The 14,378-nt window shown below is 47.4% G+C and overlaps 1 long non-coding RNA gene across 2 annotated transcripts; it reads left to right on the top strand.

Moving 5' to 3' along the window:
* The first annotated feature begins 357 nt into the window (after positions 1-357).
* Positions 358-2,858, top strand: LOC116653535. Of its 2 annotated transcripts, none has more exons than XR_004307587.1 (3): positions 358-1,456; positions 1,527-1,715; positions 2,271-2,858. It is a non-coding gene; the product is annotated as an uncharacterized LOC116653535 (long non-coding RNA). The 2 variants fall into 2 exon arrangements; XR_004307588.1 differs by having other exon boundaries at positions 360-1,456; positions 1,558-1,715; positions 2,271-2,857.
* Positions 2,859-14,378: the final 11,520 nt, after the last annotated feature.

The following is a 14,378-nucleotide window of genomic DNA, read 5'->3' as shown; positions in this document are numbered from 1 at the left end:
CACAAAATCTTTACAACCCAAGTTGGGAGCATCAAACAAATCACAGGATCCTCATACCAAGAGATTAACTTGTCCAGCACGGAGCCAGTCCACCAGCAGCCTCTCATCATAAATCAGCTCCTTTCTTTGGAACTGAAGGTGCCTGCCAGAAATAGCACTCCTCCGGAGCTCTGCCAGGTGATGCTAATGGCACTGCCCCGATGCTGTGGCTGTGATTGCTCCTCTCCCGCAGCTGCTCCATCAGCACCCCACAGAGCTCCCACCCCCTGCCAGCAATCAGCCACAAGCCCGCGGAACAGATCCCAGCAGTGCCACGGATGGCACCGGCTGCCTCTCCTCCAGGGTCAGTTCCTCTCCTTAGCAAGTGAGGGAGGGCTCCTGTGTCTTGTGGAGTCACTAAATTAGGAATCATTTCTCCAGTGTTCACAACTGCAGCATCCAGGAGTCTGCTGTCTGACTGCGCCATGTGCTACAATGCTACAGGGGCGGCTGCGGGGCGTTCAACCAGAGGGGAGCAGTTCACAGGGCCGGTTTGCTCCGCAGCATCTCGGCAGGTGGATGGTCCCTTTGCAGAGCTCTGCTGGGAGAAACAGCCCCCAGAAGCTCTGACTTCAATCAGTGAATGCTGTGCTGAACCTCACTTCAACCTCAACATTAAACAGAAGCGTTTTGTGAGTCTGTAAAGCAGTGCCTGAACTGCAGCCTGTTTCTCAGGCCAGTTCAGTCTTGTGGTCTCGGTTCCTTTGGGCTCTCAGTGACCGTGCAGCAGCCAGCGCCTTCTGCAGCTCCCTTCCACCCTGGGCATGTTTGCACAGCAAAGCCGATACAAGCTGGCGGCACCACAGTGCTCATTAATTTTTGGTTGCATTTCTAATAATGGTGCTCAGTAATTAGCGTTACCGTGTGATCTATTCCAGTTTCATCAAACAATGCTGAATCCGCCTGTATAATGAAAATAGGCTCCGTTCTGGATTTTTGCAGCTCGACTACTACATAAAAATCTGCTTTTATTAACAGTAATATTTAACAGCAAAAGCAAGAGGTGTTGATGGAACCAGGCACAGCCCTTAATACTTCCCGCAGCAATGGCCCAGCCAAAGCACCTCCCTGATAAACTCTGACGTGAGGGAATGTATTACGCACCGCACAATTACTATTTATAGAGAAAAGAACTAATGGGAATAAAACAAGAATATTATGCTGTGTTTCTTCTTCTGCCCCAAATGCTTCATTTGTTTCGTACTCCTGAGTCTTGGAAGATGTGGCTCAGTGCAAATACCGAACAGTAATTCAAGCCAGTGTAAACCACACTGAAACAGGAGGTGCCCCAGCTTTGCCCATCAGTAAAGCAGGCTCTCCGTGCAGTCTGCAGTCACAAAGGACAAGGCACAGAACATGGGAGAATCGAGTCCTGGAAGTAGCAAGCACCGCAGTTGGAAAGTAACGTTACATGATGGTAAGTGATTGGGGAGAAGGAAGACGGGTGAGCGGCAGTGCCGGGGCTCACAGTGCTGCTCGTCCACCAGGAGGCACTGCAATAAACGCTGCCTTGTGCAGGAGGAGCCCGGAGCTGGAGCCTGAGGCTGGATCCATCCCACGCGGCTTTTCCCATCCTACTTTAGTCACACTTTGCTGCTACAGCAACAGGCAGCGCTGCCAAGGAAGGTGACCCCGGCGTCAGCATCGGGCTCGTGCAGGGAGTGCGCGCTCAGAAGGTAAAACCGCGGAGGGACAAAATGGAACAAAGGGATTTAATTATCCGAGCTGTACAAGAAGTCCTTGGGTGAGGCAAGAACTCACCAAACTCATCAGTCACGGTTCAAGTCCTTAATTTCCCAAAACCTCCCTCTTTATCATGAAAAATGGGCTTGTTACGTTTCTTCCTCATTTCTTCTGCAAAAGAAAAGAAAGAAAAAATAAAAAAGAAAGAAAAGGGAAGGGCAGGGAAGGGAAGGGCAGGGAAGGGCAGGGAAGGGAAGGGAAGGGAAGGGAAGGGAAGGAAAGGGAAGGGAAGGGAAGGGAAGGGGAAGGGGAAGGGAAGGGAAAGGGAAGGGAAGGGAAGGGAAGGGAAGGGAAGAGGGAAGGGAGGGAAGGGAAGGGAAGGGAAGGAAGGAAGGGAAGGAAGGGAAGGAAGAGAAAAGCTGCCATTGCCTGCAGTTTTGCTGCTAAAGAAAGTGCACATTTTGGAACTTCCTAAACACTACCAACAGGCAGCTCTCAGAATCTGAAAACAAAACTTCTTTCTTGGCTAATTTTAGCTTTTGTTACAGTGAATTCCATGTGATAAACGAGAGAGAGGCAGAAAGGTGCAAACCCAGGCAGCCCTGTGAGTCGAGGTGCCCACATTATGAACACTGGCACCTTATTGGCCAAGCCTTCCTCTTCTGCCTGCTCCCCATCCAGCGTTTTTCTTCAGTGTTTCAATGGCAAGAGGGAAGAAGAAATTAACTGAAGTGTACTCATGTGAGTCAGCTCTGGCTGGAAAGCGGGACCCAGAGGAGAAAACACGATGGTGTAGAGCTATCTTAGTACAACAAAATTGTTAACAGCAAAATAATCGCTATTTGCTTAGCTGCAAGTAACTGGGGAGCACTGTGGCTGCTCTCATTAATACCCTATTAACACAACTGGCTGTTGCGCTGCGTGGCAGTGGTGTTAAAGCCATGGGGGAATGCAGGCGGGTGATGATGAGGGGTGAGGAAGAGCCCAGTTCTGCCCCACCACACCCTCACCCATGTGTCACTGCCATCCATGTGTGATGCACATCAGACCTGCCTGGAAGTGGCCAAATTCCACCTTCATCCTTTCTCAGCTGAATAAAAAACAAAACTGTCTGAAATGTGATTGAGAGGAAAGCTTCTTCCCTTTAACCTCATGCAAGGCATGCCCTCTCTCTGCTAACTGTATCCTCGGCTACATTAAGAAAGGGGTGGCCAGCAGGGACTGGGAGGTGATTGCCCCCCTCTACTTCACTCTTTTGTGGCCCCATCTGCAGTGCTGCATGCAGTATTGGGGCCTCAGCACAGGAAGGACATGGAGCTCTTGGAGCGGGTCCAGAAGAACCACTAAGATGGTCAGAGGGCTGGAGCAGCTCTGCTGTGAGGAAAGGCTGGGGGAACTGGCCTTGTTTAGCTTGGAGAAGTCTCTGGGGAGACCTCATTATGGCCTTCCAGTACCTAAAGGGAGCACTTAAACAGGAGGGGGTACAACTGTTTGTGTGGGTGGATAGTGAAAGGACAAGGGGGAATGGTTTTAAACTAAGACAGGGGAGGTTTAGCTTGGATCTTAGCAGGAAGCTTTTCCCCCCAGAGGGTGGTGACGCACTGGAACAGGTTGCCCAAGGAGGCGTGTGATGCCCCATCCCTGCAGGCATTCAAGGCCAGGCTGGATGTGGCTCTGGGCAGCCTGGGCTGCTGTTGGGACCCTGCACACAGCAGGGGGTTGGGTCTGGATGAGCACTGTGGGCCTTTGCAACCCAGGCCATTCCATGATATGATTCTACCCTCTGCCCAGGAGCTGCAGCTGCCATCCAGGAGAGCTGGCTGCCATCAGTGTGCAGCAAACACTGCACAGTAGCTGTGCTGCCATCCAACCAGAAGGCAATGAGAGCTGTGCTGGGTGCTTGGACCACATCTCACTATTGCCAGTACCTCCAAATGGCTTCTGTGAAGCAAAACACTTCAAAATACTTCTCTCAATACTTGGCTCATCTGATTTTCATCCTGTGCTGCAAGAAAAAGCTAAAATACTGCCTGGAGGGAGAATGAAGATGAGCAAATTAGTGAGTATTTTGATTTCTTTCTGGCAAAGAAATGTAGAAAAGTCAGTTACAAGCATCTTCTCAGAGCCCTTCTCCTCCCACAGGGAGACTGAGGACACTGAGGCTGAAACATCTGATGTATAACTGGCAAAAGAATGAGGAGAAAGCAGTCAGGTTTGTGCCACATCATGGGATGGAGGCGGTGCAACTGAGTCAGGTCACTTCCCCCAGGCATAGGAGCCATCGTGCTGCTTCACCCAAAGATGGTCAACTGCTTTACTGCTTTCCAGGTGCCTTCACAGGCAAGAAATATTTTAAAGATTTATTAATACTTATATATATATATATATATATATATATATATATATATATATATATATATATTTTAGAGCTCGCTGCAAAAAGGGTGAGTAAAGAAGTCAGTGGGATAATGCACACGTATACATTTAGATACACATTTAAATATAGAGAAAAGTGCAAGAGGCCAAAATACATGTCAGTGTTCAAAGAGGCAGATTGGAGTGGAAATAGATCTGTTGGTCAGAAATAAATCCCAGATGAAAAACTGAAAAGCAGCAGTAGGGTTCAAGTCAGTGAACTGAGAGTGCGGTTATTATTTCATGACTCTAAGAATTAAGAAGGATGGCTGGGGCATCGGGTGGGTGCAGAATTTCTCAGGGCTTTTGGCTTTGTGAAAATGGGAGCCCTGAAATAACCACTGATGAAAGACAAACTCCACACTGAGAAGGAATGGGGCTAATGGACATGAAGGGGTGTGTTGGGGAGGGACCTGCAAGGACCAGCACCAGCTGTGGCTCAACCATTGCCTGCCAGAGTGTGAGACACGGACTGAGCACTGGTTGCCTGAGTTACAATGGGGAGGATGGGACGTGGACTCAGTGCTGGTGTTGTGGGTGACAGTGGGGAGGATGTCAACAGCAGTGCCATAAGGGATGGAGACATCCAGCTTTGTAGTCTGGAATGCAATGAGTTTGAAAGATACCTGAGGAGGTCTGGACAGTAATAACAATTAACACAAATACCTCTCCTGCACTGGCACTGAATACCAGGCTGGGGGCAGCTCTCCAATGGGCTTCGAGAGGCTGTGACGTTTCCTGGCTCAAGGAGATCTTGTGGTGCATGCTGTGCAACAAGGGCTCACTGCAAAACCATGCAGTCCAACTTCCCCAGTGCTAAAAAGCCTTCAGCAAATTAGAGAGAGGGCAGAAAGGAGCCGCAAAAATAATTTGGCTATTAGAGAAAGTTCTTTACCCAGAGAGACTTAAAGAGTTTAATCTGTTCAGTCCATCAGAAAGACGATTAGGAGAAGCCTTGATTACAGTATCTAAGTGCTTTCACAGGGAGAAAACAACAGGTATTAAAGGTCTCTCTAATCTAACCGAGGCATAACAAGAAGCTACGGGCAGGAGCAGCAGCTGGGCAGATCCCGGTGGGAAAGAAGTTTGGGGAGGTTCTGTAATGAACTGCAGGGAAACAAGCAGAAAGGAAACGGGCTAATTGGCCATTTCCTCTTCTTTCAAAATAAATAAACCAAAAACAAAACAAAACCAAAAATAAATAAACCCACAGTAACGGCGGTGAGACACTACACAGACTGCCCAGTGCTGGTGCCCTAAATATCTCCTATTCGTGCCCCTGCAGACCGAGGAGTCTGCAGCTCGAGCTTCACTCCCCCTCGCCGTTCTTAGGGATGCCTTACGGAGCAGTGACGGTAAATTATTTTGCTAGATGATTATAGTCTGTACGGTGGAATTGGAAGCAGATAACACAATCACTCTGCCAATAAGCAGTCAATGCAGGCACTGTGGGAGGTGTAATAGTTTTTCATGGCAGTTCCTAGAGAATTGATTAGCACTTGGCTCATTAGCTCAATAGCAATCAATGACTCTAAACAGCCTAGATACTATTCTTGCACGTCAGAATTGCATAATAAAAGTCCTGATGACAGATTTACTCCTCACACATTCGCAGCACAGGGCTCCACAAAGGAGAGAAGAAACACATGGGGCTGAGTGGGGGAGATGCAGAGGGGGCAGTGGGGCTCAGTGGGACAGAGCCCATGGGGAGCAGCTGTGTGCCCCGCGGGGTCAGAAAACCCTTCTAAAGGTCCATCAGTGTAACCAAAACAAAAGCATTGTAATCCCCAGGAGCTTAGTGTTGTACCTGTCATCATTCAGAGAGATTAAAAATGTTTTCCAAACCTCTTTAAAAACATTAAACTAAAACAAGATGGCTGATGAAGTATAAGCCTTCACCATCTTCCTGTAGAGCACAGTTCCTATTTTCCTTCTACTGACGAAGATAGGATGACTCTTCCAAGAAACTGAAGAACAACTGAACCTCACTGCTCCCTCCTATGGAGAGGCAGCTCTGGATGTCTCACAGAGAGTGAGATTAAGGGTGGAGTGTGTTGGGGAAAAGGCTGAGGGCTTCTCCTACACACAGCACACAGTGCTGAGTTACTAGAGGGCAATGGCAGGAGGTGAGCCCAAAGGGTGGCATCAGGAAAGATGGAAAACCAAGGGTCATAAGACATCTTCTGGTCCCTACATAGAAAGTGGTAAAAGCAGAAGGTCTGAAAGACCTGCTGGGACAGGCCAGAAGGAGAACTGTGTCACATCAACTCATAAGCAAACAACTTAATGAATAAATCATGGAATTGTAGCATCACCAAGGCTGGAAAAGACCTTCGAGGTCATCCAGTCCAACCACCCATCTACCACCACTATCTCCCCACCAAACCACATCCCTCAGTACCACATTTAAAGAGTTCCTGAACACCTCCAGGGACAGTGAAATACAACATATAAATGTTAAGTACGAATGTTGCGTATGGTTGGAGTGTGGCAGTACCTTAATGGTGCAAGGCCTTGGGAACAGGATTGCTGCTGAACTTCTGAGCTGTGAGTGATAAGAGGGTAAGAGACCCAGCAGATAGAGCTGCTGTCAGGAACTGCAGTATCAAAGGAGCGAGAAAATGCCAGAGACCAGATCTTGGGTAATGCCTTTCTGAATGGCACCACTCATCAATCACAACAAGGCTTTTGAAACCCCGAATTTAATGCAAACCATCATCCCTTCATCTGTAAATACAGTAATTATATAAAAACGAAACCTAAGGATGGAGACCTTGGTGAAGGGGAGAGAAAGAAATCTGATGCATCACTCGTTTTATTCATTTTCATCAAAAAGAGAAAACAACAGGAACTGAATGAATGAAGTTTTGTCTCTTTTGTGCTCTTTTGTTTCCCCCACTGACACAGCTGAGCTAATGGGGCTGTGGCAGAGTGATCCCATTGGGCTGATGGAGCTGTCTCCCGGCCATTTGATGAGCTGTGATAAAGTCCTTGATAAGGGATTGAACTGAGCTGCTGTTGGCTGATTAAGTGCCAGAAAGCAGCTGATAGATAATAAGAGAACAGAGCAGAGTTTGAGACAACTGGGAAGCGCTACCAGTGAAAACACAACCTTTGTATTACCAAAAACTCATGGTGATAGAAGGATCCACATTTAAATACCGTAGCTCTGATAGATAAATATTCACTTCAACCAACTGGACAGGAATTCACATCTGCTTTTCTTTCCCTTGTTCTCCTCTCCCCCACTAAAAGCTGCAAATTGCCATTACACCAAATATCAACATTATTGATTGTGACAAACATTGCGGAGGTTTTTGCAAGCGTTTCAATACTGAGAATTAGTTTTAATTCATTAAGTCATATGAGATTGCTACAATATCAGTGGAAATTCAAGACAGATTGTATAAGGGAAAAATTAAGTTTCCATAACTGATAATATACTTAGATGTAAATAACATTTCATTTTGGAGCAATTGCTTTATGAGTCTCTAAGTCTTATTTAATTAATCAATGCACTTTGCATCAGTGACAAACCACATACTCAGCAGATTTAAAGATGCATATTCTATTATGGGAGCATTAAGCATAGCTTTATCAGGGATTTAATAAATAAGAGCAATATTCTGGTGCGAAATACTCATAAAGAACTGGGCTCAGGGGGGCATAAATTGTGACCCGGTGGCATTTTTAAATCAAAGTATGTGTATTTCTTAGAGTCTCAGGACATGAAAAGTAGTGCCATAAGTGCTGTTTAAGGCCCCAGAATACATTTTTATAACCATGGGTAGGGGTATAAAAAAGGCCTCACAGAATGAGCACCAGGAGAGCTCCTGAGGAGAAGGCAGGTGGCATGGAGCTGGATCAGGGTGTGACCTCGCTCTGCTGTAACTGCAGGGGGAGAAGTGCTTGGCAACACCTGAACCCTCAAAGTGGTGAAATGGCAAAAATAAGAGCGTTTCAGCACCAATACTACATTATGGTAAGTCATTGTAGGGCTGCTCCTTCATAAGAGAGTGCGTGAATGACAAACCATGGAAAATGATCCCTCTGGAAGAATAGAAATAACGCTCTGAGTTCTGCAAACTGAAGTTTGGAAGCTCCAGCACAGAAATTCAGAGCTCAGAAATGCTTTGATTGGTTTCAGCCCCTTTGCACCCTCTGGAGGTCTCCTTTGAAGTAGGAAAAAAATAAATAAATGTGGTATATCTGGTTTCCTTCCAGCTACAGGGTGGTTATCTCTGCCTGCAGCCCTGAACGGCTGTCTGTGGGATGTGCTTATAGGATACGGATATGGGATGTGCACATGGGATATGTATATGAGGTGTGTGGGGGGGGATATGTATATAGGATGTATATGTGGGACACATACGTAGGGTGTGTATATGGGGTATGTATGCAGGATATGTATACATTCAGATCCCTGAGTAGAAAGTTTTCAATTCCATCTGTCTCCCATCTGTGTCTTCAAGGCAGCTTCACACACCCAGCATGAGCTGGCCTCTCCCTCCCCAGCTGAGCAGAAGTGCTTGCTACTGCCTTTCAATAATCATAGAGTGATAGAACAACCTGGGTTGCAAAGGCCCACAGTGCTCATCCAGCTCCAACCCCCTGCTGTGTGCAGGGTCACCAACCAGCAGCCCAGGCTGCCCAGAGCCACATCCAGCCTGGCCTTGAATGCCTGCAGGGATGGGGCATCCACAGCCTCCTTGGGCAACCTGTTCCAGTGCGTCACCACCCTCTGGGGGAAAAACTTCCTCCTAAGATCTGATCCAAACCTCCCCTGTCTCAGTTTCAAACTATTCCCCCCTGTCCTATCACTGCCCACCCATGTAAACATCCATTCCCCCACCTGTTTATCTGCTCGCTTCAAGTATTAGAAAGCCACAATGAGGTCTCCCCAGAGCCTTCTCTGAACTAAAACAGTCCCTGCTCAGCCCTATTTCAGATGCAGAGAAACATGGCTGGCTGTTCCAAGCCCACTCCTTGCCCTCAGTACACACACCCCAGCTCCTGGTAATGCTGACAGCTGCAGGGCAGCACACACAGCACCTCTGCAGGGCTGGCTCCAGGGGCCTCAGGTGTGCTCTGCACAGACACAGCTGTAGTCTGGCCACAGTCAGCTCTCAAAAGCCAAACCATCCCATCATCCAGCAAGATTTTTTGTTGCTACTCATTTTGGTTTTTAATAGTGAAGCTCGTAGCCTGGAAGCTGCTGTGTGCGCTCAGCACCTTGTGGTTAAAAATACCCAAATTTGCAAAGAATACAGAACACATGCTGCAAGCCACTGAGAATAAGGTTCCTACATAGTGCTGCACCAGGAGTAGTCAGTTCTACACTGCTCACCTTCATGAAAATTTGCTTTTCTCTGGGTGGCAGAACGGTCCAGAGTGTCCAGAGTACAGCTTCCATCTTAGCTTCCATCTTCTAGACAAGAGACAAAGAAAACTATCTCAAATCAAATGCATTTCAGCAGCATTAGCACTGTCCTTAAACCAGAAGGGAGGACACAAACAGGCAGACAGAAGATTACAGCTGAAAGGCCATTTAATTGTCTCAGGACAGGGGAGTCTGAGCTGCCCCAGCTCTGTGAAGGTGTGCTGCTGTTTGCAGGGATCACCCTGAGAGTGGAAGCCTGCTGGCAGAGCATGGGCTGAGCCCAGCCCAGCTACAGAGCTCTCCATTTGTGAGGTAACTTCCATACAGTTTCTCTCCCTTTCTGTGTCTGTTTTTGGAAGCATTAAAAGTTTCCTTAATCCAGTCTCCACAGTTACTGATGGGCTGCTACTGGTAGAGAGATGGTGTGTGTTCTCACAGCTGCCATTGCAGCAGGAAGAGAAACCCGCAGGGAGAGGCAGCACGTTTGGTTGGCCAAGTGACATCAGGTCAGCTTTTAGATGTACAAATATTTTTATCACATCTATGTAACGGGTTTGGGACTAATAAAAGATACAACCTACCCCTACAAACCCTGCCTCTTCTATAGCCCTCCATCATCACAGCTGCAGCAGCAAATTACAACTATTGATGTGGTATTCATAGATAATGGTTACTTCCATTGTATCATTCGTATTTATTTATACACCACATATTACGTCTCCTAACAGCAGTCTGTGTAGGACACCTGCAAGGCCTCATTCCACCATCAGGCCTTGTTTGAAACACGGTATCACTGTGTGCACGGTGACTCCTGTACTGGGGGTTCACAGAGCACTTCAGTGTCCGGGGATGGAGGAGAAACATGAAAACTCCTAAGTACAAATCACTGTGAACCTTCCAAAACATTATGCCCAGTTTGTTAGCTTCCCCCTCAACCCTTTTTCCTATACCTACAGTCTTCCATTTCCTCAATAATGCAATATTAATTGCAACTAGACTTGTTACCAAAGAAACTTGGTCTCCTTCCCTTTCCTACCCTTTTTTCTTCCTCTCCCCTTTCACTTTCCCCTTTCCCCTTTCCCCTTTCCCCTTTCCCTCTTTACTCTTCCCCTTCCCTTCCCTTCCCTTCCCTTCCCTTCCCTTCCCTTCATCTCTGCTCTGCTCTCTCCCCTTCCCCTTTCTTTTCCTCCTTCTGGATGATCATTAAAGGAATAACCTTATTCTCGGGAGATAAAAACCATTTCATCCTCTAGTCTCATTCTGTAGCTGATTGCTGAATTCGGTGGATATGAGGAATGGTTCAGCATCATTGACTCAATGAGAATTTGGCCAGTGACTCGTGTATCAATGCAGATTTCTTTTGTATGCAGTAGGTACGTATGGTTTCATTCCAAAAATTACAAATAATAGCCATAGTCTTTCTAAGTCAGCCCTGCACAGTCTGGTGCACCTGTATAAATCCTGCCCCAAATAATCTCTGCTGTAGCAAAGAATCGATGTTTTCCAAATGTACTCTTAGTCCCCAAGTTTCACAGAGCTGCATCTATCAGCGCTGCCACGTAGCACTGCTCCTTCCTTTCCTATTTCTTCCATTGCACAAACCTCATCACACATTCTGGTCTGCCCTGCAGCCAGACCTGTATGTTTTCCTTCCATTCTATGGGATTTCTCACTCACTGCTTTACAGCAGAGGTTACGAGTTATTCTGCACTGTTCTTCTCCCACGGAGGAAAGCTTTAAATGTAGGTCCCCCTGTACTATGGAGGTTACATTGTTAAAACAAACAAAGCCTTAAAAGATCACCATAAACTCTCTTGCAGTTTGACCGGGAAAAAGAACAACAGGGTTGAAAAATCAAACTTTCTATAGTGACTTCAAGGCTCTGCCCACTCATTCCCCATAAAATGGAAGTAGTCGGTAGGCTCTGCAAAGGCCCATCGCTCCCAGTGTCAGGGCAGGCTGGAAGAACCGGCATTGCAAACAAAGCCCATCCGGCTTTATCTTCAGTTCCTCCTGAGAAAAGGCAAAACAATTACTGCTGCTCCTCTGAGCACATTGTCTCGTACCAAGAGGTAATTTTGGCAGCTCCTCACTGCAATCATGTGGAAATTTTTCTTTTAAAGAACCTCAGCCAAGGTGGTTACTCTTCTGAATAGTAATCCTGGGCAGAGAAGCTATTTGCAAGCAAATGCTATAGAAAATATATTCTGCAGGTGATGAATGGGAAACGTAGAGCAGTGTCACAGCCCACAGAGAGATCACACCGTTACATTTCTTTCCTCCTCCTGCAGGATGGATCACGGTGTATCTTCTCATCCTTGAGTTTGTCATGTTCCTCATCCTCTGAGATTAAGCTTGCCAGGTTTGTAATGAAAAGCAAAAACAAGGGACAAAATGAAAAAATCACTTTCAAGCGTGCCACCTCGAATCAGAAATGAGTCTGGAGATGGCCTTGTCCAGCAGTGCCTTCCACGTCCTGCTGGCTCACATAGACTGCAGAGACCCTCTAGCCATTCTGTTGTTTGTTCTGTGAAAACATGAGCAAAAAGTGAAGGAATATCTGGAAAATTGAAGAGGCATCAAGGTGATGTGTTTATAGAATTACTGAACCATGGAATGACCTGAGCTGCAAAGGCCCACAGTGCTCATCCAGCTCCAACCCCCTGCTGTGTGCAGGGTCACCAACCAGCAGCCCAGGCTGCCCAGAGCCACATCCAGCCTGGCCTTGAATGCCTGCAGGGATGGGGCATCCACAGCCTCCTTGGGCAACAGACCTCTGCAGGCAGCCAGCACCTGAGGATCCCAACTGCATAGTGCCACCCTCCCAGTTTACCCAGGGAAGCTCATTTGTGCCCCTCATGGCCTCTGCTCATGGATATCAGCAGACTTTGTTGAAAAATGTTGGACCTCCACACCACCAGCAGCAGCAGCACAACAGTCCTTGCTCAGGTTTCACAGGTAGGGTCTGAGATAAAACAAACTGCATAATACCATCAAATCAGCAGCCACAAAATACATTATTATGGTCAGCTCTGGGGTGATGAGCAGCAGCACCGATCTTTAAATGGGATGTTTAACTGAAAGAGACAAGCAGACACCTCAGACAAGCAGTGGGATGATAGAGACAAAGCTGTGCTGAGAGATGAGTGCCTTAACGTGAGCTGCATGCAAGCAGCACTCATGGAGATGGTCCTCCAGTTCCAGAGGTTTGAATACACTCCAGCAGCACCCAAGCACCACATGTATGAGGAGCAGCCAGCAAACCAGCGCACCATGGAGCCTTTGTCAGTGCTATAGCAGCAACAGGCGGCTCCCAGCCCAAAGGTGTTTGTTGGGCTGCTGGCCCTGCTCTGTGCACAGTGTGATGCTCAGTGCTGAGACACAGCGTGGGAGGCAGCAGCAGTGCTGAGCTGCCCTGCAGCCCTCATCCATCTGACATAGGTGCTTGCTGAGGGCTTTGCTCTCAAAGAGATTTGGCAGCTCTGCTTCCCACCCCCTCATTACTGGAGACCCAGAAATCGAACAAACTTGAGATAAAAGTCACTTCTTGGCTGGCAGTGCTTGGATCACCTTCACCAGTCGCCTGTGAGCCTGCATTGCTCAGCTCTGTCTGCATCAGAGCTCCTGCCTAATGAAGAATTTGGCAGCAGCAGTCTCAGTAGGGGTTTTCCTCATGTTTCTTTTCCCATGAGATGGGAGTGTGGGATGGGGCTTTCTGTGCTGGCGTGCCAAAAGCAGTGACAGACATGGGGAAAGGCTGCTCACTGGGTGCTGTCAGACAAGCCTTGTGACAAGGCTGACCCACGCCAGCCCTACATAAAGCTGGGGCAGCAGTTTGCTATGGCTGCTCCTCGAAATAAGGTACAGACACAGATCGTGCTTGGTTTGCAGCCTGCACTGGGAAAATCAATCACGAGCTTCAGCTGCAGCACACAAATGTAACAGTTCTGTGTGCATGGCTTCGTATCAAGCACTTCATTTATTTTTTGGCTTGAAGGATTCTGATATTTTGGAACGTCAATTAACTTGTTTCTATACCTCTGAATATTTAGGCTTTCAAATCAGCCATAATACAAAGAGAAAAATGTTTAATTACAGAAACAAATATAGCAAGGGAAAGAAAAGAGTGGTAGCAGCCCAATCCCCCCAAGTAACTGGAAATTGTGCTTTACTGGTGCACATCGCAGTGTGACTGTGGGTGCTGACTGGTACAACACCGTGTGCTTAAACCCCTGTGCCCATCAGGGTGCACTCACATCACTGCTCTTCCAGCACAGAAAGGCTGCTGGGTCACCTTCCCAAGGACAGTTCCTACTCTAGATCAAAAGCAGAAGTAATTATGTCATAAATTGATAGACTTTGAGGTAGAAGGTGTCCCTATCTTCGTTTGTTCTGACAGCATTAACCTGTCTGCATGCCACTGACACCATTACTCCTCCTGCTGCAGCGCAGGTCTCAGAAGGATGTCACTCTTATTCCGGGTCCAAAAGCATCCAGGTAGGAAAGCCAGAGCCCAGCCATGCCCTGTGCTAAAGCACTGCAGCAGGTTCCTCTGCAGGCTGCACTTGCTGACTTTCCTGTTGCATCACAGGTTCCTCTCTGCCTTTCCCTGCCAGAACAAAGCACACTCTTACAGACAAGATCCTCTTCCCACAATGATCCCAGCAGGATATACTGAAGCCTTTTCAGCCTTCTTAATAAATTACAAGGCTGTATTTCTGGGTGTGCTCATTTGAGACACGTTCCCCAAGCACTCACACGGCCATGCAATGTGCTTCTTCCCTTATAATCAGGTGGACATGGAAAGCCCTTGGAGTTGGTCCCAGCAATCTGACGTGCACAATGGCAGAAGGAGGGCAAG

This window comes from Coturnix japonica, chromosome 5 (assembly GCF_001577835.2).
Source record: "Coturnix japonica isolate 7356 chromosome 5, Coturnix japonica 2.1, whole genome shotgun sequence".
In the NCBI taxonomy this organism is placed as follows: domain Eukaryota; kingdom Metazoa; phylum Chordata; class Aves; order Galliformes; family Phasianidae; genus Coturnix; species Coturnix japonica.
Note: the sequence above shows the minus strand (reverse complement) of the source record. Positions and strands in the feature narration are given on the sequence as shown.